Genomic DNA, 27372 nt, shown 5'->3' with positions numbered 1-27372 from the left:
TAAACTATCAGAGAAGATCATAGAAAGATGAAGACGCCTCCAGACGCCTGGACATTGCTTCAGATGTATGAGCGAAACCATTGTCAAACTGATCAATAAATATTGGACACCTAACATGTCTAAAACGGAAATCCTGGTTTCTGATAGACCATTTATGTAGATAATATAAACTGGACACTGGACTGCTGCTGACTAGAGCTGAATATTTTGCAGCATAGCCTTGACTAGTCATTTACCAAATTAGGGCCCTGCACTGGAAGCATCTCAACTGAGAACTGCGGAGGATATGGAGAGCTTTTGATGTTCGAGAACACCACTTGATGTTAGCCTAATAAGTAAGCAAATAAACATTTGTTTTCAAAATCAATGATTCGAATCATACCAAAATGTTAGAAAAACCATATTCGCTTTTACGAATATCATGCAAAACCGGAATATTACTTAATAGGAACATTTTCTCACCGAGTAAAATTTCGGAATTGATGCTGCACAGTGTCATCGCCCCGATATCTTCATGGCAGAAATCGCCATGATAGGTTGAATCCACAGCCACGCATGGCCCATTTTGTTCCGACCTTTGAGACGCATAATGAGCCGAGGGACATCTGACTAAGGCTACTGACAATAGCCTGGTAATTGACCTCTCTGTGTGTGAGTGAGCATGTATACGCCATTGATGAGGTCAATGGTCATATGCTTTTAGACTGCTTGCACGAGTGAGTGCAGCTAGCCTACGCTGTACTATAGTTTGGCACATATAAAATCAGAATATTTTTGTCAGTTTTTGAGTTCAAGACGCAATGGTTCTTTCTCAAGATGCAAGCTAACGACTATCATATCCGTTGAACACGTATATTCAAGTGCAAGGAACAAAATCTGGCTTCTTTAGACTAAATCAATTACGGAGATATTCATCATTTTCTACCCCGGTATCCAAAGATTTATCGTCTGAATATCAAATCGTGCATAGCACATTCACGTGTATCGATCCCGGGTATTCATTTTAGTATCTCTGCTGTACCAAGTAATAATTAACCAGGCGATGTCAGTGTGTGCTGTTGTGAAAATAATTGGAATGGGGCTAAATTATGGTATGAACATAGCCTTTGTTTTGAAGACTGGAGAACAGAATCCGCAGAATAAACAATGAAACAATGAAAATATGCACACGGTATCATAATTAAATGGGATATTCAGTGATGTAAATGAAATGATTGATAAGCTTTAAATTGTATGAATTTGCTACTTCCCCATGCAGAGACATTATGTTTTGGGACACATCTATATTGATTCACGCAGGTGAGATTATTCGAAAACCATGGTTAAGATACACACGCAAGCACTCGAAACTCGAGTCAATATACCTGAGTCCAAGACGGGGTGGCGATTCTGAGTCGAGTCGAGCCCAACAACAATTATGACTTATATATACTATAATAGTCATTAGGTCCAGAAAGTAGTGGATTTGTGTCAAAACATCCAAACAGATAATAATTATGAACCAGTCCTATTGTACATGTACACTGTTACAATACACGACAAGTTTAAGAATAATAACACCTTGAGAACAAAAGATGGGTGACTATCAATCAGGAACTGCGCCTTTAAATATGAACTTCAATGAAGAATGTCAATCCAGAGACATCATTAAAGTGACTTAATGTTAACTCTTGCCTGGGCATAAGCATGATATGCCACAGGCACACTCAAACCCCCACACACATAAAACACAAGATACATATTTGGTGCATACGCACCAATATGAACCTCGCGCCAATCGACCCGTGTTCAATGTATAAGTGACGTATATTTCGTTGCTTAAGCATTGGAGAAATAGGTAACCTTGAAAATAGGGACCCAAATGTTATGATTTTTCTTATAACTTGACCTTTGACCTCGCTTGACCTCAATTTTATTTCGGGCATAATTATATTCCCCTCGTATCAAGGATTCCACCCACCAAATTTGAGCCCGATCTTACAAAGTTTGAAATTTGACCCCTCCGTAATGACCTTTGACCTTGGTTGACCTCGATTTTATTTCGGGCATGTAATCCCCTCGTATCAAGGATTCCACCCACCAAGTTTGAGCCCGATCGGACAAAGTTTGAAATTTGACTCCTCCGTAATGACCTTTGACCTCGCTTGACCTCAATTTTATTTCGGGCATATATTTCCCTCGTATCAAGGATTCCACCCACCAAATTTGAGCCCGATCGGACAAAGTTTTTAATTTGACCTCTCCGTAATGACCTTTGACCTTGGTTGACCTCAATTTTATTTCGGGCATATATTCCCCTCGTATCAAGGATTCCACCCACCAAATTTGAGCCCGATCGGACAAAGTTTAAAATTTGACCCCTCCGTAATGACCTTTGACCTCGCTTGACCTCAATTTTATTTCGGGCATATATTCCCCTCGTATCAAGGATTCCACCCACCAAGTTTGAGCCCGATCGGACAAAGTTTTAAAATTGACCTCTCCGTAATGACCTTTGACCTCGCTTGACCTCAATTTTATTTCGGGCATATATTCCCCTCGTATCAAGAATTCCACCCACCAAATTTGAGCCCGATCGGACAAAGTTTGAAATTTGACCCCTCCGTAATGACCTTTGACCTCGCTTGACCTCAATTTTATTTCGGGCATATATTCCCCTCGTATCCAGGATTCCACCCACCAAATTTGAGCCCGATCGGACAAAGTTAGTGACGTATATGTTGCTTAAGCTTTCCAGGAAGCTTTCCCTTTAAAGGGAATTTTATCAAACACCCCAAACAGAAAGAATTTCTTGCCAATTTATCACCACGCATGCTCAATGCAATTAGTAAATCAACCTCTATGCAGAAAACAAAATATCCTTTTGTCTAAAAACACTATTTTCTCTGAAAATAGTGAAATTTTATATTTTTTATATTACACACTATCATCGCTTGAATATTGTTTTGATAAATATTTAAATGAAGGTAAATATAATTTACTATATTCAGGCTTTCCCCATGTCCCCACGTTCGATTCAGAAGTAAACACTAATACCTCGCGCCTACCGGCGCGAGGAATAAGGAAGAACACTAGGATCCTTACACGAATCAGTCATGATTCAGTTAAGCATTAGATAAACATATCAATTAAAATGTGCAATGAGCAATCAAGTTCAAGTCGTTTTTGTTCGAGTCCGAGCCCAGCAAAAATGGATACGAGTTCGAGACTGGATTTGAACAATACATCACACATCGAATTTGCAATGTATTGAGAAATAAGAATGACATAATCTACATGATTTATCAACGGGTCGAGCAAATACATGTAATATCAATAAACTATTTTGTATAGGAAATTATCTCTGACTGTCCCTTTATAATATTATTGTCTTTTGAGGTATAAACTGAAAGCAAAGTAATTGGCGAATGGATAAAAAAGCTTCAGAAATTCGTAAAAGAGTACACATACCTCCGGGGTCTTTGACGTTGCCAGTATCAATGCCAAGTTCATTGTCGCAAGATGCGTTCCATATTCCGGTATACGTCTCATCGATAATATTTATAAAACCACTTGATTCATCGTCCCAAATACAAGGATGGTCGCAAATTTGAGCAGCAGTTTCTGAAGAAAAAAAACCCGTGGATCGTGTTTTTTTTAAAATAAATTTTACACTTGAAAATGTAGTGTTATGTACCAGTTATGTAAATGGCAGGGATGAAAACCCCATGTAGCACACAACTTTTGGTTTTAGACTGCTTTTATCAATTCCATGCAACATTGATTACCCGCACAAAGTCAATGGATTGGCGTCTTGAAGTTGAAAACTCTTGATCCAAATATAAGAAAAGTATTCTTTCCTGGGAGAGTGAGACTGTAATCAGCAGTCGTGACCTTTTTGATTAGCAAAGTCTATCAATACACCCATCAATGTTAACCGGATGCTTTTTTATTTGATTTGATTTGTTCGGGTTTTGACTACCCTGGACAACCCAAGAAAGCTTCCATTGAATCTTATTTCCATTGGAGTCCATTTGAACATCGGGACGGGTTGGGAACAGCCAGAAGTTTACACACTACTCTTTTCGATACTGGCTGCGAGATACATGTACAAGTATGGCTCTCTGCACACGGGCCCGACGGCTAAACGTCCCCTCCGAAGGATGGAGTACTTTGATTCATTTACCCAATTCTAAACAAACCATGGGGAGAGCGGAAGTGTGAATTTAATCTACAGAGGTTGCCAATTAATTTCAGACAGTTAATATCCCAGCAAATCGCCACCGCCGGGAATAGAACCCGGGACCTCATGCACTAAAGGCAAGTACCCTAACCATTGCGCCACGCTCTTTAACTTGTGCAATCACTTGTTATGTTTTTTTCCAGCTCGCATAAGCGTCAATTTCAAACCCCAATTTCATTTTCTTTCACATTAAAATGCTACTACCATAAGCAGGTCCATCCCACGTTTTCAATCTTTCCTACCAAGATCATAATGACATGTAGTTTACTTTTGCTGAAAGAAATAAATTTGCTCACGAGCCACCTCAATTTTTCCTTAAATCCAAGATGGCGGCAAAAATCCCAAAATTCCACTAAAATCTTTAATATGTTTACAGTCTTAAAGAGTTTTTATACTTGGTGCCTGAAGTGTGTCCAACTACTACTTATTCAAAACCTCCATCTAAAACATGCCATGAGTATGCAACCGGTAATCGTATTTCGATCGTTCATTCAGTTTGTTTGACTAGTTCTTACAATTTGTTTGAAGATACAGGAATAACTTCCATAGTCATTACTATTTTAAGTGTTTCTGATTTGGTGTAAAGCTTTCAATCAGTGGTGGCGATAATAGATTTTAAAGTTTTATACCTTTTTACTAAATAAAATTGAACCTGCTTTCTGGCTTAGAATGTATGTATATTTCAAATGCTATATTAATTTTTGTTCATAAAAATAAATAATGTCCCAAATAAAGGAAAATAAACTTACCTGTCGCTGAGATTGCAAAAACAAGCGCCAACGCTAATGTCACCGCCATGATTATAATGATGTAAATTTCATATCCGTGTGTTGCTACAACACCACACAATGACATAAACTTGTTACCTCATAATAACAATAAACTTTGTACTTCCTCAATCTTATCTATAATATTAATCTATACTTAGTTTTGTGTTTCTGCTAACATTAATTGTCATGTTTGCAAAACCCAATATCTGTTATCAAATAATATGATCATTGTTATTGTAAAAATGATTTTGTTCATTATAGAAGATGTGCATGCAAAATGACCTTTTAGAAATTAACAAAAATAACAGCATTTCATTCTCGTCCTAGTACGCGGCTCTTTAAAAACTTTGACGTTTTAGCGGCCCATACGCGCCTAGTTTGTTTGGATCAAGACGACAACCCTAGGTGACCCAGAAGAGCCTTCAAAGGGCGGCTTGTTTCCATTGGAGTCCATGCTAATAATATCTGTATGGGTGTATTTAAAAAAAAGCAAAAAAAAAAAAAAGCAATAGGACTCTAAAACAACATTGTTCAACGTTGCCCCACAAGCAAAACAATAGCGATCAAGCTTATACTATAAATTAGCTCCGTAAAAATAATAGCGCTCAAAGACAATATTGTTAATGGTTGCCCTGCAAGGCTACAAAGAAACAGCGCTCAAAAATAATAGCCAACAAGCTTAAAGTATAAAAAAGCCCCCTATAGAGGGCAGGGCCTGAAGAATGAGGGAAACTAAGGGTTAAAAACAAAGGACGGGCTGTCGATAACTTAAGGTTATGCGTTGCATTCTTGCCCTGCGGGGCAATTATATATTGGAACTCCAAGTAAAGAACTCAACTATGGGAGTATCCGGCCTGCCCTGCCGGGCCTGCGGCCTTGATGTTTTTTGTTGATGGGCACCAGTATCAACAATATTCTGCTATACTATTCACCCTTTGCATGATTCTGATCGATTAATTTATTTTATTCGGTTCCACATCAAAATACATACAGGAATATAAAAGAATATTATAAAATAAAATGCATTTATTATAAAGTTACAATTTTGAATCAGACTAATTGAACCTGATGCATCTATTCAACGAAGTTAAAAGGCAATTTAGGCAAAAAAAGAAAATATCAGGAAAATATTATAGAAGATCCAATATTGGATACTTTATCAATGATAACCACAGGGCCGTCGCTAGATCATTTTCTCAGGTGGAGTGTCGAGAAATAAACTTTGTTGTTATATGGCCGGGTTTCATTGTGAGTCATGCGCAACATGATTATTATTGCCACCCAAGTTTTTGTCCAAGCTGTCCGTAGAATTCCTTTACCGGGAAAAGCGCACGACATTTTGATAAAGTGTGCGAAAATTTGCTATTTCAATGCTAAAATTCAAAGGTAGCTTGTTTAACGTCTTCATAAAGAACAGTGGAAGTATCTTCATTGACACGAGAATCTTCGTACACTGAAGCGTAGGCATATTCAGGCGCCATCTCCTTTTCTGGTAAATAATCGGTACTGTTTTGAGAATCACAAGATGTATTGTTTGCTTGCACGTTCTCGTATCCTTCTGAGGCATTTTCCATCGGTTCAGAATGAGCAAAGGGGCTGTTGTCAACACATTTTTCTACTCCCTTCTTCTTCTCTGGCATTGCATAAATAACCGACATTGTCTTTTCAGAATCCCTCTTTTCACTTTTATGTGCACCGTTTTGCGTTTCTCCGTTTTTGATTTTAGCAGATGGCTCTGAATGGGATAATGCCTGATTGTCATCTCCATTCCCTTCCTTTGCTTTATTCTTCTCTGGCATTGCATAAACGACCGATATTGTTTTTTCAGGATCCCTCTTTTCATTTTTATGTGCACCGTTTTGCGTTTTATCGTTTCGCATTTTGACAGTTGGCTCTGAATGGGATAGTGCCTGATTGTCACCTCCATTCTTCTTCTTTGCTTTATTCTTATCTGGCATCGCGTAAATAACAGAACTTGTCTTTTCCGTGTCTCTTTTTTGTTCGTTTTGCGCACCATTTTCAGTCTCGTCTACATTTTGATACTTGCTATCCTCGGGTTGATCATCATGTTGAGTCATGTTAATATTTTGTTCTGCCGAAGATGTGAAGATTTTGTTGCTGTATGCATGGGTTTTTCTTTTTGAAACTGTTGCCGGGTCATTATCCCTGTTATTGGTAGTGTGTTGCCTGTAGGAAAAGACAAATATGTTGTGCAAATTCTAAATTATTACGAATTAATTAATTAGAAGAAGAAATGAAGGGGTTTTATGATGGCAAAGAAAAAAGAGGACTATGACAAATACGAAAAAAGTGTAGGAAGAGACACAATAGGTGAAAGAGGACGGCTCTCGTATTTTGTATGCATTAACAGTATTGCACCGTAATGAAAATCTATGGCGTCAGAGAGCCTTTGAAAAAGTTATGTCCGTCATGTCCATGAATATCCTTCGTAGAACATCCTTCCTATTGTCATCAGGTAGCACTCTCTTTGAATGTATTAAATGTGGCTTACATGATAGTTTTTTAGTGTATCTTTCTTTATTATTATTATCTTTCTCTTCATGAGCTTTAGACGCAATTTTGTTAGACACTTTACGTATGTCCCGATTCTCATACCTGCTGTTGTTTGTAATTGCATGATTTAAACAGTAAGTAGCTTACCGTTTTTTATTGTAGAATATGTACAGTAGCAGAACAATAAGAAGTAATAAAATGCCTGCTCCTATTCCTAATGAAATTGCTGCAACAAAAAAATAACAGGTTTTGGGTGTTAGAGCCACAATGTTTTCAAACCTGATTTTTTGGCATATTTTAATGATTACCCGTGTTCCAATCCTAATCAGTAACTGTTTATAAATACTATTGGCAAAGAATAACAAAATTTAAATTTGAGCTAAATCGTATAGATGAGTTGACATGTGTTTACATTTGATACGCCCTCTGTTGATCTGAGATCAAAACTGCCAGGTAAAAACACTATAGTTTACATGGAAGAAGTTTTTTTTTTCATTAACTTTGGTTTCAAAGCAAATACTACTAAAATGTTATCAAACTTGTTTACAAATGCATCAAGCTATATACATAATATCACACAAAACTTCAAAGGTTTTTAAAAGTTGGGTTTTGAAGAGATTTATGTGGTCTTCCATAGACACTCCTGTTTTTGCCTGGCATGAAACAACAGAGGGCGGTCTGAATGTAAACATGTGACATCATAGGTCAAATCATCTATAGGCCTACATGTATGGCTTTAAGAGTTGTTCTCTTTTTTAAATGGAAGGCAAAATCTAAGAAAAAAGGAGGAAAAATAACCACATAATATATAACAAACGTATGAAAACTTCTCACCAAAGTATTCTAGCTAGAATACTTTGTTCTCACCAAGTGTATGTGGTTTATTTGAAGGCTGGGATGTCGTAGCTGTATGCGGAGATTGACCGTCATTGGTTGTTGGTGTAGGTGTGGCAGTCTTTTTGTTAGTAGGCGTTCTCATACTTTCTGTTGAAGGCTGAATAATGCTGGCACCTGTAATTGACACATTAGTTTATTTATTTTATCACAAATTTATCCTTTTTGCTTATTTACCATAACGCCTATAAAAATGACACGTTAGATCTTGAAAGGCACGGTGATGGTGCCTACATGGATATAAGATCATTCAAATACAAGATGAACCGTCTCGGTTATGTTCGGCCCTTGAACAGACATTTATATAATTATGGAAATGCTCATTAGGTCAGTTTCTATTGGTGACAATAGACGTACTAAAAAAAATTGCCAACATGGCAGAAATATTCTCCAGACTCTTCTGAACATTTTTGATATATGATTTGTCCAATTGGAACGCATCTGTCCTATGAAACTGTTAAATAGAGCACTTTTGATCGCCTGACATCTATACGGTTAACGCTGGAAATTAGAAATGTTTTATACTGATATACTGATGACACAGATTGTTTGTCTTTGAAAACTGTGTGCAGGAATTGCCAAAGTGTAGAATATTGTCCCACATTGTCTAATATAGGGGACTACAACACTCAATACAGCTATGATATGACGATCGCTTGAGGAGATTCTGACCAATAGTAGAAGAACCATTTAGCCACCACCTGACTGTAAAAAGCACCGAGAGTTCTACTTTCTTATTTTGCAATAACTGCTTTATTTTCTATTAAAATGCCGAGGACCATGTTAGGCATATAATAGCTCAGTCCAGGTGATGAACTAAAGGACATAAAAGACGGACCGGAGAAGCGGTCGGTTTATTTTAAAAATACAAACCATGTATCACAATGTTGTCAATTCCAATGCCTTCGTTCGGTGGATCTATTTCGGAACCTGATATGGCCGCTATTTGTATCTGAAAGAAAAAAAAGAAGAGAAAATCAATGAACTGATACATTCCAGAAATAATTACCCATTTATTCCGCACACCAACAAAACAATTTAATATTTCGCATCATTTATTATTATGGGTGTAGCAGTGAATGATGCTGACGACATATTGATAGAGGCATGCACATACCCCATTTAATAAAGCGACAATGTCCACAAGACAAACTATTAACCTTCCGATATGCAGACTAGTGGAATATTTGGAATAACGACGAACATTCGAAATAATGAGTCTGATCATGGTATGGAAAGTAATCCTTTCTTAAAATAAAGAATCATGTGGTACAAAGTCAATCATAATGCATTATGTTTTTATTCGTTTGTTCTCTTGTGCGTTTTTATTTTATTATGGGTATTTGCATGGCTTTATGTGCACCATCTGGTTGAAGTTGCTGAAAATATGCATGGATCACATTGATGTTAAATTTCTTACCATGAAAGTTCCATTTGGTTGATTATATCCTTCAATAATTATATCATACTGAAGTTCCCAGTCTTTTTTAATTGTAATTATGGATTCCAGCAACTTAAACTCCGACCCAATATCACAATCTGGAATCATGAAAACGTCGATGGACCATCCTTTAGCATGCCCTTCTTCTGGCTTGCGATAATCAAATGTAATGCCCACTCTACCGTTTGGCATATAACAAGGTGATACCAGTTTAGATGTAGAGGTTTGTTTCACGAATAAATAGCATTCTGTAAGATATGGGGAAAATTATTATTATCATTAGTGTTATTATCATTATTATTTTTGCATTCAATCATCTTCATTAACCAAAAGTTGAAAAACATATGAACTCATGAGATCCATACCGATCTCAGGCAAGGAAAAACACAATTGCAAACAGCAAAATACACAAAACAATGAGGAAATACATCATGACGGGAAGAAAACAGTAAATATGACTTCTTGGACATTTCACTTTAGCTCATGTCTCGACTTGAAGATTGAGTAAGATGACATGATAACAGACTGGGTAATTTGGTGTTTATGTTGGTTGTTTGACATACGAGTCAGCATATTTTTGTTGTCGATCAAGCCTCTAGAGCCGACTTCGATGGCAATTAACGAGCAATCATACCCGGCGTCGGTAATGTCGAAAACAAGAGAAGCGTACCGATCATGTTTGATACAGTGGGCTTTACCTATGTTCGGCTTATATGGCACCGACAGTTCAAAGAGAATGACTCGCGTGTATGTAGGCCAAAATAAAACAATGTCTGGTTTTTGGGATGTGGCAATTATGTAAAGAAGCTTTTTCAGGACAAACTTGCACTTTTACAATTAAATAAGCTCCATACTGTTTCTAGAAATTGGATATTCAAGTATCTTTCTTCATTCTGTAGAATTTTCATCAGAATCAATTTTAAAAAGTGGTTTAAAAGAAATCGGCATTTATTCACCACTACCATTTTGCTGAAAAGTAACTCAAATTTAATGTTATGCAAGAACATGTGTTTTTTAAACATCAAGAAATCACAAGAGATTATGATGCAAATGCATACAAGAAAGTTCAAGTTCAAGTTCAAGTTTATTTCACCATCATATCATAATAATATTATATACAGTAACAAAAGGTTGAGAAAACGATGGTAGGACAATCACAAGAGCAAAGCTCGAAAGACGTGATTGCCCTCAGTGACAAAAAACAAAAAGACGCCTACAGACAACAGACAAGGACGGGGTGAAAACGACAGACTGACAGGACTAGTGCAGACAGACAAAGACGTTGGCAATGACAATCATGACATATAAAAAGTCAATGAGAAATGTAAAAGTAAGTGTCTTAACTTACAGTACAATGATACAATTTTATGATAAATGACATTATTGAATACAATAAATTTATGAGTATAAAGAAATCAAGTAATCTTTATAACTACTATTATTAGGGGGCGTATGGAGAAAACACGGTTTCCGAATTTGTGTTGATATAGTTTCGAGAAAACCTGCTAAATTTAAGTATTTAGAGCATATTCTACATCTTCATCGTCGTTACTCCTTTTGTTATCATCCAAGGACAATACCAAGCTGAAATGGGAGTCTCTATACAGGTATGGAGGGCTAGAATTGGAACTTTTATTATGCCACCGAGCGGGAAATTTAACCGTGGCCATGTTGGCATTGTGATATCTAGTCAACGTATATCACTTGCAGTACGGCTGTGTATGGTTGCCCTACTTGTGGTGTGCGGCTCGGTAGAAAGCAACCCAGGCCCAGGGCCGTCTGAGAATACACGACAAAAGACAACAACAGCATCAAAAACTTTATTAGATCATTTTGATAGCATGAGACCAACAGATACAGAGGGAAATATCCAGAGCACCATATTGAAAGAACTAAGAGATTTTAAGGCAAGCTACGACAAATCTAATAACGAACTGAAACAAACGGTAAATAAATTGGCAGCGGACGTGAGTAACTTGAAAAGTCAGGTAGACGATGCTAAAACTGTAGCCGATCATGCGTGCGATGTAAATAAACAGCTTCAGGCCGATTTGGAACAGGCAAACGCTAGGATTGAACAACTTGAATCGCAATCTAGAAGGGACAATCTAATTTTTCATGGCATCGAAGGAGATGACAAGGAAACCTGGGATGAAAGCGAAGACAAGGTGAGAAGTTTTCTGAGTGATAAACTTGATATAAACTCCTCAACGAAAGTTTGGAAAGTTTTTTCAAGCATATGTATCTCCAATTATTTGTGACATATTCATATCGTGTTGCATATCACTGGATAGCTACAATACTCCCCTTTACAATGACACCCACATTTGAAACAACAACATTTTTCACGGCTGAGTACACGAATTGTGAATGTAGTGGGGTCTCAAAATGAATTTGCCAAATTGACCATTATTCTGTGCTCAAACAAAGCTAGCCACTAACCTCAATAGCGGGTGGAAAACCCACAGGCAGCCACAATAGTCAGGCACCTTCTCCTCATGCTGCTCACCGATCTGGTTACACGTTACTGTGGGATGGAATTCCATTCTTCCACAAGGATTCGTCGCAGGTCATTCAATGTTGTTGCCTATGGGCTTCTTTGGCACGCACAGCACGATCAAGCTGGTCCCACAAGTGTTCAATCGGGTTGAGGTCTGGCCCCCGGGTCTGGCCATGATGGCAGGCCATGTTGACTCTACTCCCATATTCTGTAGGTAGTCGTTGACTACCGTGGCTATGTGGGGCGAGCGGTGTCATCTTGGAGGATTGCATTAGGTCCCAGATTGTGAAGTTATGGGATTGCAGCTTGCTGCACAGAGTAATGGTCAATTTGGCAAATTCATTTTGAGACCCACTACAATTACAAGGCATGTACTCAGCCGTGAAAAATGTTATTGTTTCAAATGGGGTGTCATTGTAAAGGAAATAATTGTAGTGATACAGTGATATGCAACACGATATGAATATGTCACAAATAATTGGAGATACAGATGCTTGAAAAAACTTTCCAAACTTTCGTTGAGGAGTTTAGATGGCGATGAAGTTGAATTTGAACGAGTACATAGACTGAAATCGCGCGGTGGAAATACAGCTCCAATCATTGCCAAGTTCACGAAATATAAACAAAGAAGTGCAGTTCTCGATGCAGCACAAACGAAGTTGAAGAAAAGGACAAATATGGGGTCTCACAAGATTTCACAAAGAAGGTTCGCGATACAAGAAAAACCCTGATCCCATTTATGACAGAAGCAAGGAACCAAAACAAACGTGCATATCTCTCCTATGACAAGCTAGTTATCGACAAAGTTAAATACGTGTTCGATGAAGGAACTGAGGACATTGTACCAGCATAGGGATGTGGTCACGGCCATAATAACTCTAATAAAAAAGTGCAAAAACATCCTCGGACAAACACTGAAATTTCAGAAATAAATCATAGTGAAGTCATAAAGGCTGATAAAATGAGTTATTATAATGTTGTCATTGATACATATAATGAATATGCAAACATGTTAAAGGCTAAAGATGCTGGTGGTGGTGGTAATGTTGTTAAAAATGATAACGTTGAATGCTTAAATGTCAAAAAAGACACTCTTGAACTTGAAAGTTTTAACGATATGATGAGTGAAATTCATATGTCTATGAACCATGATGAAAATGTTAGATCTGTCAAAAATGCAAATACCAAGTATAATAATGATGCAGTGATAAATGGGTGCATTATAGAAAATACCGTTGACAATGGAAGTATGGACATGATTAATGAGCTGGAAATACAAAATATTTCAATAAATAGTCATGGTGATAGTGATAACAATATTTGTAACAAACATGATGAATATCCAAATAAAACCCCTGATACAAATGATGTTGTGCAAAATACTCTGGTAAACATGTCAAATTGTTTGAAAAGTGATAAATATATGTCCATAAAACATTGTGAAAATTATTGTAATGTCATCAAAGATAAAAATGTTGCTATTGTCAAAAATGGTTGTGTTAGTACAAATAGGCCAACTCCTGGTAATGGAAGTATGAATAATTTGGCAAGGGATCATTTTAAGTTGACAACATATGGTGATAATGATGATGAAGCATCTAAGATGAGTAAACATGATAACACTGGTGCATTTGATACTGATTCAGGTAATAATGGTAACAATCATGATAATGGAAATGTAGAAAATGATCAGATTGATGATGATGAAAATGGAACTGAAAGTAATAATGACAATGTAAATAATGATAACCATGGTGGTAATCAAACTGAGTATGATATGAAAAAATTTCTCTACTGGAATGTAAATGGTTTATTAACAAAGCTTTGTGATACACAATTTATTGCTTTCATAACAAAATTTGATTTTATGTGTTTTGTGGAAACTTGGGCAAATTCAGACAACGAACCAAATTTGGATGGTTATAATCATGTTGGTTCTTACAGAAAACGACGTTTTGATATTGGACGTCCGTCTGGAGGCATTTCCTTCTTTTATAAGAACTCTCTAAATGTTTTAGCTACAAAACTAAAAAGTATTTCCGAAAATATTCTCTGGACGAAAATTGATTTCATTTCAAAATGCATTATTGTGGCAACTGTGTATAGATCACCGGAAGACTCCCCCTATTCTATAAATGAAGATGTACTTGACATTCTAGAGACTGAATATGCTCAATATTTATCAGATTACCCAAATGCCATTTTTATTATTGTTGGTGATTTTAATGGAAGAACAGGTATTCTCAATGATTTCATTGACTCGGATGAATGCCCTGAGGGTTGGGACAATGATGTGTATGATGAAGATGTCCCCCTCCCAAGAAGATCAAACCAGGACAATTTTGTAAATAGATATGGTCGTGAATTGTTGAATTTTTGCTGTAACACGGGTATAAAAATTGTAAATGGTAGAATTAATGCTATTCGATCAAGCTTCTATACATTCATAAGCCATCAAGGGAAAAGTGTTGTAGACTATGTGTTATGTAATGTTTCCACCTTTCAAAAGATCTGCAATGTTGATATCCACTCAAGAATTGAATCGGATCACCTCCCAATTACCTTTTCATTCATAGTGGGTAATTCTTCTGTACCGTCTGATATGCCAGACCCATGGCAACAGACAGCATGTAGCTCGTTACATAGATATGTGTGGAAACCAAATCTACTCAACTCTTTTGTTAACAGGTGGAAGCATACAAAGGTGAATGAAATGAAACATGCTTTTCAAAGAGCTCTAGACTTGGTACAAATTGACAAAGCATTGTCTGCTTTGACAGATATCTTTGCTTATGTAGGGAAAGCTATGCAACGCCCTTTATGAACAACAAAAGTAAGGCACATTGTAAGTCTACGTGGTTTGACGATGAGTGTATCAGGTTTAAAAATAGAGTTCAATACAAACTCAGATTATTCAGATTAAGTCGCTCTGAAGAAGCTTTAACTGATTACAAAAATACGAAGCATGAATATAAAAACTTCATTGAGGAAAAGAAAACAAAATTCAAAACCAGCAACAAAAAGAAATTTTGGACTGTTTGAAAAATCGCGACAGTAAAGGTTTCTGGTCAAGATTGAAGGAAGTCAAACATCAATTTCCAGTGAGATTTCATCAGACAATTGGTTTCAATACTTTGAAAATCTATTTCGAGTTGATATACCAGGTGGGGAGCCCACGTTGCAAAACCAAGTTGAGGGTGAACTAAATCACCATCCATATTGGACTGCATTTTTTGATGCCGAGATAACACCAGAGGAAATTAAATCGAGTATTGATGCTCGTAAAATGCCAAGGCTCCCGGTATTGATGGTTTTCCACCCGAATTTTTCAAAAACAGTCCAATTAATGAGTTGAGTGATATTTTGGTGAAGTTTTGCAACCTGATCTTGACCACTGGATCATTTCCACTCCAATGGGCATCCAGTCTTATTATTCCTATTTTTAAAAAGGGGAATAAAACTGATCCAGCAAATTACCGTGGTATTTCTTTACTTCCTATAATGAGTAAAGTTTTTTCTAAAGTTTTGCTCGAAAGGTTAAACTTTTGGGCTGAGGCTGAAAATGTTTTCCATCAAGAACAGGCCGGCTTCCGTAAAGGTTTCAGAACCACAGATAATGTTTTTATATTGGATACAGTTATCAATAAATATCTTTCATGGAAGCGTGGAAGGGTCTATATAGGCTTTGTAGATTTTCGTAAAGCTTTTGATTTAATAAATCATGATGCTCTATTATTTAAGCTGAAACGATATGGTATTACTGGTAATGTTCTTAATGTTTTGAGTTCAATGTATATGCAATTAAATGCTTGTGTCAGAACATCTACAAGTATAACAAATGTTTTTTCTTGTAAGGCTGGAGTTCAGCAAGGTTCTTTGCTGTCACCATTTTTATTCAAACTTTTTATAAACGATTTGAGTACACGACTGAACTCTGACGACACTGAAAAAGTGCAGATAAATCAATGTTTTATCAGTCATCTACTATTTGCTGATGACTTAGCTCTTATAAGTGGCACTATCTTTGGTCTACAAAAACAACTTGATGTTCTAGCAGAATATTGTCATGAATGGGGCCTTTCAGTAAATATAGATAAAACTAAAATCATGGTATTTAAACGAGGTGGTGTTCTTAAACGTGCTGAGAAATGGTTTTATAAGGGAACAAGAATAGAAGTGGTCAATACCTTCAAGTACCTAGGTAATGTGTTTTCAAGTAATGGGAACTGGCTTAATGCACAGAAATCCACTGCATCGCAAGCTAACAAAGCTTTCTTTGGGCTCATAAAGATTTTGAAAAGCTATAGTCCTCTCCCTGTGGATGTTCTATTCAAGATTTTTGACACAAAAATAAGACCTATACTCCTTTTCGGTAGTGAACTTTGGGGAACATCTGAGTCCCAGATAATTGAAAGAGTACATATTAAGTTTTGTCGTTATGTTCTTGGTGTATCTAAATCATGTAAATCTATCCCACACTGTGCCATTCGTGGTGAACTTGGTAGAAATGCACTGTTGGTAAATTCACTTAACTGTATTAAGTATTGGTTTTACATTTTATCACTGGATAATAACAGGTTTTTAAGACAAAGTTATGAGTTTCAATACAAAAAGGCAGAGAATGGTAAAGAATGCTGGGCTATGAAGATCAAAAATATTCTGTACTCTTACGGTTTTGGTGAAATATGGATTGCTCAAGGTGTTGACAATGTAAATTATTTTATTGATGTTTTCAAACAGAGATGTAAAGATATTGATATACAAAATTGGCGAAATGCATTAAGTACATATTCATCACTTACATTTTATACTCAAATCAAAGAAAATCTAGTGGTGGAAGACTATTTATTGTGGCTGGAGAAACCATTTCATAAAATACTTCTGACCAAAGCCAGATTGGGTGTTCTTGAGTTAGAATATGTTCGTGGAATATGGTTTAAGGTTCCTCGAAATTTACGTATTTGTAAAATCCGCCACACTGGTGAAATTGAAGATTTGTATCATTTTGTATTAAAATGTCCTGCTTATGCTAATGAAAGAAATCGCTTATTGCCAGAGTGTATTCCAAATTTCAATTATTTTATTACTCTATTTCAGTCTAGAAATCAACAAACTATAATTTCATTATCAAAATTTATTTTTAATGCTCATAAAATCAGGCAAACTCTTTTGCCCCCTGGTGATGGGTAAATATATTGTACTGTACTTTATTGTATTGTAAGGCCGAAGGCCTATATATACTGAGAAATAAAATCTCTCCATATGGAGAGAACTGAACATAACTGCGTTTAAAAGAATTAGGAGACAAGGCAATTTTGATATCATCGGGGATGGCATTCCAGAGCAATGGACCTTGCCTTCTAATGGTATTTCTAGCCAAATCATATTTGAATATTGAAGGACGAAACAAACTCGATGAACGAGTGGAATAATTGTGGATGGCCATATTTTTAACAAAATAATTGGCAAAATTACAAGGCATGTTGTTAATACTGAAATTATACATAAATAAAGCTTTGATAAGTTTATGAATATCAAAAATATTCAAGGTATTTAGCTGAGAAAATAAAGGTGATGTGTGGGCCAGCCACGTAGAGTTGGTACATAATCTGATAATTCTCTTTTGTTTAACAAAAATAGAGTTCAAATTACAGTTGTTAGGATCTGCCCAAATTATATTGCAGTAGTTTAAATGAGGTAGAACTAATGTATTGTACAAGGTAAATAACGTATTACACGAAAGAATATGCTTAAGACGATACAGAATTCCACTATACCTTGAAACAATATTGGTAACATAAGAATTATGATCATACCAAGTCAGAGATTCGTCAAGAATAACACCCAAAAATTTAGTACGAGTTACTTTCATAAGTTCATTGGCATCAATAAATATATGTGTATTGTGATATGTGCGATTGCTATGACGGTTTTTAAACATAATATAATTCGTTTTTTGAACATTAAGGGACAACTTGTTAGCTTTGAACCAGACAGAAATATTAATTAATTCATTATTAACAGAACAGATAAGTTCATCAAGGTTCGGATTGGACATAATAGCATTTGTATCATCTGCATAGATAAAAAAGACAAATCTTTCGAAGAATATACAATATCATTGAGGAAAATAATAAAAGAAGGGGACCCAATACAGAACCTTGGGGAACACCGCAATGAACAGTACTTAAATGAGATTTACAATTATTGAACACAACATATTGTTTTCTGTTTGTAAGGTAACTCATGAACCACTCCAAGGCCTTTCCACGTACTCCATAATGGCGAAGTTTCTCAATGAGAATATCATGATTGATCGTATCGAAAGCCTTGGAGAGGTCCAGGAATATACCCAATGTATGGTGACCTTTATCAAGATGAGAAACGATCATATTGTATGCCTCTAAGACAGCCATGTAGGAAGAATAATTTGTTCTAAAACCAAATTGACTTTGATGAAGTAATAAATGATATGTTAGAAAATTATAAAGTCTCTTATGAATAATACGCTCAAATATCTTTGAAAACACAGGAAGGATTGAAATTGGGCGATAATTGTTACATAAATTGGAGTCGCCAGCTTTAAAAATAGGAACCACTTTAGCGTGCTTAAGCTCATCTGGAAAAATTCCAGTAGAAATGGACAAATTAAATATGTGAACCAACGGAGAAGCAATCAGGTGCTTAACAGCTTTAACAATATCAGGTCTAATTTCATCATAGCCAGGACTAGCACCAGATCTAAGAGAAGCACAGATTTTGATAACTTCATTTGTATCCGTAGGTGTGAGAAATAGTGAATTCTGTGGAGAAGGAATTTTATTCAAAAATTGATCAAAAGGAACGTGTGTAGAAGGAATATTTTTAGCTAACTTAGGACCAATGTTGGTGAAGAAATCATTAAAACCATTGGCAATCATGCTAGGATCAGTTGTTGGAATGTTATTTATATTAAAACAATCTGGAAAAGGTTGCTTACGCTTCCTTCCTAAAAGATCATTTAAAATTTTCCAGGTTTGTTTGAGATCATGCTTGTGGTCACTGAGTAGATTACAATAATACATTTTCTTAGAATTACGAATTAGACTGGTAAGAGTATTTCTATAATTTACTAGTAAACGCTTATTAGCATCTGTTGGAGAAGATTTGAATTTACGATACAGCTTGTCCTTACGTTTGATGGATGTTAAAATAGCAGTTGTGATCCATGGTTTATGAGGAATACGATTGTAACTTTGCTTCACTTGTTTATCCCTAATGGGAAAACAACGATTATATAATACAGACAGTTTATCAATAAATAACTTATACGCTTGGCTAACAGATTCCTCATTAAGAACATGATTCCAATTTGTTAATTCCAGGTGATTTGTAAAAGAATGCATATTACGTTGAGTAAATGAACGACCATGAGTGGATCCAACAAAATTATATTTCAATGAAATAGAATCAGTAAATTGAAAAATAGGATAATGATCCGTGATATCAGACACACATATACCAGACTTAATTTTCTTATCAAAGACATTAGTGAAGATATTATCAAGAATTGTGGCAGAATGTGACGTAATCCTGGTGGGGCGATCTATAAGCGGAAACATATTATGATCAAAGAAACTTGTGAGGAAATTCTGAATTTTTGAATCAGTCTCGTGCTGTAAAAGGTCTAAGTTAAAATCACCCGAAATATAACAATGTTTGTTTTCATTAGCAATAACATCAAGACAACGGCTTAAATCAGAGTTAAATAAATCAACATCAGTTCTATGAGCACGATAAACATTACCAATAATGATATTCTTACACTTTGAATTCAAAATTTCAATGAAGATAGACTCGGAGTGATCAATGACATTAACAGAAGAGTCATGCTGAACTAAATCAAGATCCTTTCTTAATTTAAAAGAAAGCGAATTGTGAATATACAAAGAAGCACCACCACTTTTTCTGTTTTTCCGTGGTACACTAATTAAATTATAATTGGGAATATCGATTAAATTAGATTGATCCTCCTTAAACCAGGTTTCTGACATTGCAATTACAGAAAAAGTGTGTTTCAAATTGGATAAGAAAATTTCTATGTAGTCACGGTTTTTGTTAAAACTACGAGAATTTAAATGTAAAATTGAAAAACTGTCACTAAACGATGCATCAATATCCAGTGAATTATCAAAGTAATAGTTACAAGAGTTAACACAGTTGGGTTTAAACAGATTCTTTGGCATAGCATTATCAACAATATCATCATATAAGAAAGGATTCAGTTTCAAACTTAGCAGCTTATTATATTCAATGGAGTTATTAAAATAAAAAAGATTAAATTTAAATTCATTATCATCAAGAATGTGATTGAATGGAAATAAATTACCGGTACAACTAAAACACATCCAGTTATTAACACCAGTATTACCATAAACACATCTTTTATGATAGAAACAATTACAGTATTTACAAGTTATCTTAACATTTTCATGAACAATATTCTTGAAACATTTATTACAATTTGCCATACAAACCAACGTCAACACGAAAATACACAAAAATTACACTAAACAAAAGGGGTATGAAAAATTAAAACAGTAAGGCCACAAAACATGAAAGCCATAGAGAGCCCCGGCAAAACCACCAGGAAAAACAAAATCATGTAAAAGGAAAAATAGATAATATAAACAGAAAATTAATAAATACAAAATCAAATTATTTGGATAAATGAATAAATAAATTAATCAATTAATTAACTAATCAATTAATTAATCAATTAATCAATCAATCAATTAATCAATCAATTAATTAATAATCAACCAATTAACCAATAACTAAATGATAAATGGATGAGTTAAATAAATTAAACAATTCAATTGAAGTTCAATCCAACGCATCAGATTAAATGGGAAAAAGAAATTAATGAGATTAGAAATCTAAAATAAGAAATAGGTTACGACATGAACATATCGTTTTCACAAACTGAGCGAAGAGCGAGCAGAAGGAGCAATGGTGAATAGGAGAAAAGGATTCACCCGCTGACTCAACAAAGCTCAACCATGAACGAATAGAACTGGAGCACACAATATATCATGTCTTGAGTTAGAAAAAAAAATTAATATTAAAATAATAATAGTATATAATATAAAGTATAAACAAATTAAATTAATAAAAATAATTTAAAAGGGGATTTAAATAGAGAGAGGAGTGCATTAACTGATCCATGGATAAGCAGTGTAATAAACAACATGGTAAAAAAGAAGATGGTCCCAACCATCGAGCTACAATTAATAACTCTATGGTCCCACAAACAGATGCACTGATAAAAACCAGTGAATGGATGGGATAGCTAAACAGCGAAAAGGGCATTGAGACCAAGCAAAAGAGGTACCAATCGAACTATGGCAGCTGTGAAATGTGGAATCATCTTCAATAAATAAAAACATGAATGAAAAAAAAAAAAAAAAAAAAGATTGTATAACTCTTTGCCGTCGTAGTGAGACGTCAAAATCGATCGAAAACCAAGTTAACTGGTCTACTCACGAACAACAGTGCTCACGAACCATGAACAAAATGAACACAACACAAAGCCAATGGGTCGCCAACAGGTGAGCAGACAAGGCGTGGACCATTAACTGAGCTGTGACGTATACACTACGACAACAAATATAATTACAGAGCATAATATATGAATAATAATAAACAAACCATCGAGCTAATAATAGATCGATGAATAAACACTATAATTTTTTAATTATTAGAAACATATTAAGAAAGTAACTTTACGGTACCAGCAAAAGCTATAGTCCAGACACAAAAAATCAGTAAAAAGTCATTATGCAGTTCCAAGTGTCCAAATAGCGAAATCAATGGAAAATTATCAACACGGGTTGATTGATCAAATAAGTTAACGGCGTGGCGAGGTCCGGCAGAAATGACATGCAAAGATTATTTAACAAAGTACAGCGAAGAATAAATACGATGACAAGATGAAATCTTGCCAATCACAACAATAACAGTTCAGTTCCAAGTGTCAAAAACAAAATAGTTCAGCAAAAGTCAAATGATAATTAAATGAGTCACTTCTCATTCCAAACAGCATTATTTACATAAATGAGTACCTTGGTACCGCTCACACGAATCTTGGCGTTTTTCCCCTCTGCTTTTAGTTGTTTGCGAATAGGCATCAGCCGTTTTCTCTCCATCTGCATTGAAACAGGAAGGTGGGGACCGCGATGATCTTTTTACCTTTCATGTGGACATCAGATTTGGTTATGGTGTCCAGAACCAAGTCCCGATCTCTCATTCTGACAAACTTTGCAATAATCGGTTTGCTCTGATTGGTAGTCGCTTTGGTTGGTAAACGATGGACATTAACAAACATGATCCCTTGGTAATTGGGGATCTTGGTCTTTGATAGAACATCCCTCAGGACGTCCTCGGTGTCCTCATCATCGGTTACTTCAGGAACATTAAAGAAGAGCAAATTAGCCTTCTTGCTGTATAGTTCACTTTCAAGTCGACTCTTCTGTAACTCCTCTATCTTCTCCATCAATTCTTTTTGAGGTTAGGCACAGTATTATCCTTCAACTCAGTCACCTCTTCATCCGTATATTTCAGTCCACTTTCTAATTCCGCCACATCATGTTTGATGGTCTTGATTTCATCTTGTACATCATTCAGCTGGCGTGAAAGACCGTCAAATCGTTTATTCATATCAATGTCCAGTTTTGTAAGCATTGTATACAGTTTATCCAAATCCACCGAGCCGGCCATTATATACTGTTGTGCGTTGATGCACGGTGCGTTGTTGTCGTCGACTATAGCCAGGCCCCGTGTAGCGGGAAACATGTAATTTCAAATTAGAAATCAAAAACATGTGCAGTGAAAGTCATAAAATAAGAGTTCTGCTTCGTGAATGGTGTCAAAGTGATGTAGACGAAATTATACAAACGATGTAGTTGGCAAATAGAGTAAACTATCCATAAAAACAGGTTAATCCCCGGTGGTTCTCGAGAGCTCTATACGGTACACTCTCACAGCATGGCGGCCATTTTGACTTTTTTAATCAGCCAAAATCAGTCAAATAAGCTTATAACCAAGCAACGGAGTAGAATCTCAAAGAAGTTGAAATGGCACATGACAACTGCAAGCATGGAGACTGTTTTCGATTAAAGGCCAGCTGAAACAGAATACTCAGTAGGAGCGGGTTAGCAACTGGTTTCATCATTTCAAATGGTCTATTGCCAGTTGGTCTAATACCATTTTGTCTAATTCCTGTTTAGTCTATATTCAATTGGTCTATTACCAGAAAGGCTAATTGCCACTTAGTCTAATAATCATATAGTCTAATGGCCATTTAGTCTAATATTGTTTGGTCTAATAACCAGTATGTCTACTAACCATATAGTCTAATAACCATTTGGTCTAATATTTCTTAAATAACCATTTGGTCTAATAACCGTTTGGTCTAATAACCGTTAGGTCTAATACTCGCATGGTCTAATAACCGGTTAGTCTAATACCATTTTGTCTATTTATTATTAAACTAAATGCTTGTAAGACTAAATGGTTTGTAGACCAAATGGGTATTAGACCAAATGGCTATTAGACCTATTGGTTATAGACCAAATGGGTATTAGACTAAATGGTTGTTAGACTAAATGGTTTTAGACTTATTGATTATTAGACTAAATGGTTATCGGACCTAATGGTTATTAGACCAAATGGTTAAAGGACCAAATGATTAGTGGACGTAGTGGTTATAGACCTAATTGGTTTAGACGAAATGGATGTAGACGAACTGGATATTAGACCAAATGGTATTAGACCAAATGGCAAATCCCCTTTCAAATATCTTCCCGGCAGGAAGCTCCTTCACAGATATAGAAGGAGAGATCCACCACGTGCTATCCCACTTTCAGCCATGAATAATATAAAACGACAAAGAGAGCTCTTGCAGAAGGAAAGACGATGACCTGACCTAAGCAAGAGACCTGAACCAAGGAGATACTACCGTTGTGTTAGTCCATCGCCGATATTTGCCAAACCTTCAATAGGATGATACACAACAGGATATAGGAACGGAGGTTGATTAACACAGATAGCATGGCTTCAGAGTAGGATACAATGGCTTAAGAGTAGGAAAAAATAAATACTATACGAGGCCAAAAGATTCCAACAAGCGCAAGAAAGAGACAATACATTTTCTTCAATGGAGCATTATTTAAAGCAGTAAGCTTCGGTTTCAGCTTTTTCTTCTCTGTACTTTTCAACTTTTCATAACGTTCATTTTATTTGTTATTTCAGTTTACTTTTGTTCCTTTTGTTTTAAATTAAAGACGCGCATAAATTAGCCATTCACCACATCTCAAACCAGATGTATAATCTGTGGATTTTTGAATAGGCCAGTTTGTCACTATTAGAACTGGACATTCGTCCAATCAAATGCCTGGAACTTTGCTCCTTGCATTTACCCAAATATGGCTTAGTTTTAAAATTGGGATTTTTTTCCAAGTGTAAGGATCCTTTTTTTGGCGCAGTATAGCTCCGATACCAATCTCTTAGAAACACCCTAGACAAACAATTTTGTTCAGGTAATATTCGACCAGTTCTATTTATATTGAGCTACAAGCTGAAAGCAAAGTAATTGGCAAAGGGGATAAAATGCTACAGAAAACAGTACACATACCTCCTTTACCTTTGACGATGCCATTTGATGATTACGTTCATAGTGAGCTACAAACTGAAAGCAAAGTAATTAGAAATTCAGAAAGGAGCTCACGTACCTCCGTTTCTCTTCTTGGAGCCAGTATCAATACCAAGTTCATTGTCGCAAGATGCGTTCCATATTCCGGCATACGTCTCGTCGATAATATTTTCAAATTCACTTGATTCATCTTCCCAAATACACGGATGCTCGCAAATTTGGGCAGCAGTTTCTGAAAACGGTAACCAACAGTCGTGGATCGTGGTTTTGTTTATCACACCTGAAAGCTTTTGGTTTTGCACCGTTTTTGCCAATGCCATATACAATATACATCCGCACAAAGTCAATGGATTGGTGTCTTAAAAAACATTTGATCAGAACACAAAAAGGGTATTCCTACCTCGGAATTTTCAGACGATACTCCATCTGGCATCAGCGAGAGTGAGATCTGTATCAAGAGGCTATTCCCTTTTTGAAGCTACAGGAATAACTTTTCATTATGGTCAATCCTATTTTAAGTGTTTCTGGTTTGGCGTAAAGCTTTCAATCAGTTGTGGGGATTAATATATTTATCTTATAGTTTTTTACTATAAATAAAATTGAGCCTGCTTTCTATTGTTTTTTTTTAACGTTTGGTTTAGAATTTAATTTCAAAATGATATATTTATTATTTTTCATAAAAATGAATAATATCTAAAATAAAGAAAAATAAGTTTACCTGTCGCTGAAAATGCAAAAAGAAGCACCAAAGCAAATGTCACCGCCATGATATAATGATGCAAAATTGTCTACTTCCTTGTATTGCTATTAAAACACCACACAATGATGCCATCAACTTCACAACTTATTCACGGTAACAATAAACTTTGTACTTCCTCACTCTTATCTATTGTTATCAATACTTAGTTTTTTGTTGCTAGTAATATTTTCTTTATCATTAAATGTTGTTATAATTATTTGAAAAATACTATATTCTGTTATTTAATTATTCTGTTAATTATTGTTTTGTTTGGAAAATACAATATACGAGGGTCATTCAATAAGTTTTACCTCCGCTTTTGCAACTTTGGTTTTGTAAATAGTAGCTTCTTCAAACTTAGCATGATTATACTAGTACATGGGAATATTACCTACAAAATTAAAAATATCGGTCGATTTTTTGCCAAGTTTTAAAAATAACGGTTACTTAATGAAATAACGGTTAGTTCATGAAAAAGAAGAAGTGAAATTTAGCAAAACACGACGAGGTTTATTTACCCGTAAGAGAGCTCTATTGTTCCGCTATTGTATCCGCTATTGTATCCACTATTGTATTCTATTCATAAAAGCTACTGCAAGAATCGCGGCAATCTCTGATATCACTGGTGTCTACCGCCGGCGTTTCGCATTTATTAACATTCAAAATGATCCGATACTCTTACATTTATAGACTTATTCGTGCTTTTTATATAATATTCAGAAATTGCAATTATGAAAACTACAAACTTTGAAAGTGAAAATATATTACCATCGAAAATATATCATTGTTAAATTCTATAGAATCTATAGATACTCAACCCAAAAGTGCCCATTTATTTTCTAAATTTTTGTAATCGCGCCCAAATACTCCCCGCAAATATCTTATACACGATTTTATTGATTCATTTTGGGCTTACCAAAAGTTAGAAGTCGTCAAAAATGGCAACATCCATTGATAGCAATGGTTGAGTAAACATTGTCTAAACACTAGATAAAAGACAGCTTTGTACTACCAGAGAAGATGTGAGGAAAAGGAGATAGATCCAGCTATCCTCAAACAAAATATGTGTGCTGCCGCTCATTCAAAAGTAATAACGCTATTCATGTTTAACAATAAAATACAACAAAGGGCTTCGAACTCATGATGGGTGTGATACACAAGTTGCTGCTTACTAGTTTTAGGGAAAGGTCAGTGTCTGTATATCATCATACTATGTATAACATGCATGCAGACCCTAACATCCAGTTATATTTCAAATAAAATATGACCGAAGTTCCATGCCCCTTAAATGACCTTTGACCCCAATTCTGTTTAGACACTATGGGCACTGGATATAGCCAATACATATGTGCAAGTTACGTAATTGTAGGGTGTAACATGTAGGAGTAGAAGCATTTTGAAATTTATTGCCAGAAAGAAAGAAAGAAAGAAGAACTAGATATATTGCATCCTCAGAAGGCTGCGAAGTCCAGCCGTGACCTTGAAGTGACCTCTTATGACCTTGAAAAGATTTGGCTTTTCGTAAAAAATGTTGGCATTACGTTTGATAACAATCTACCTAATAAAATAATTTGACCTTTGTTGACCTCTGATGACCTTGA

Source organism: Amphiura filiformis, chromosome 12, assembly GCF_039555335.1.
Source record: "Amphiura filiformis chromosome 12, Afil_fr2py, whole genome shotgun sequence".
In the NCBI taxonomy this organism is placed as follows: Eukaryota; Metazoa; Echinodermata; class Ophiuroidea; order Amphilepidida; family Amphiuridae; genus Amphiura; species Amphiura filiformis.
This window is presented reverse-complemented; position numbering follows the sequence as displayed.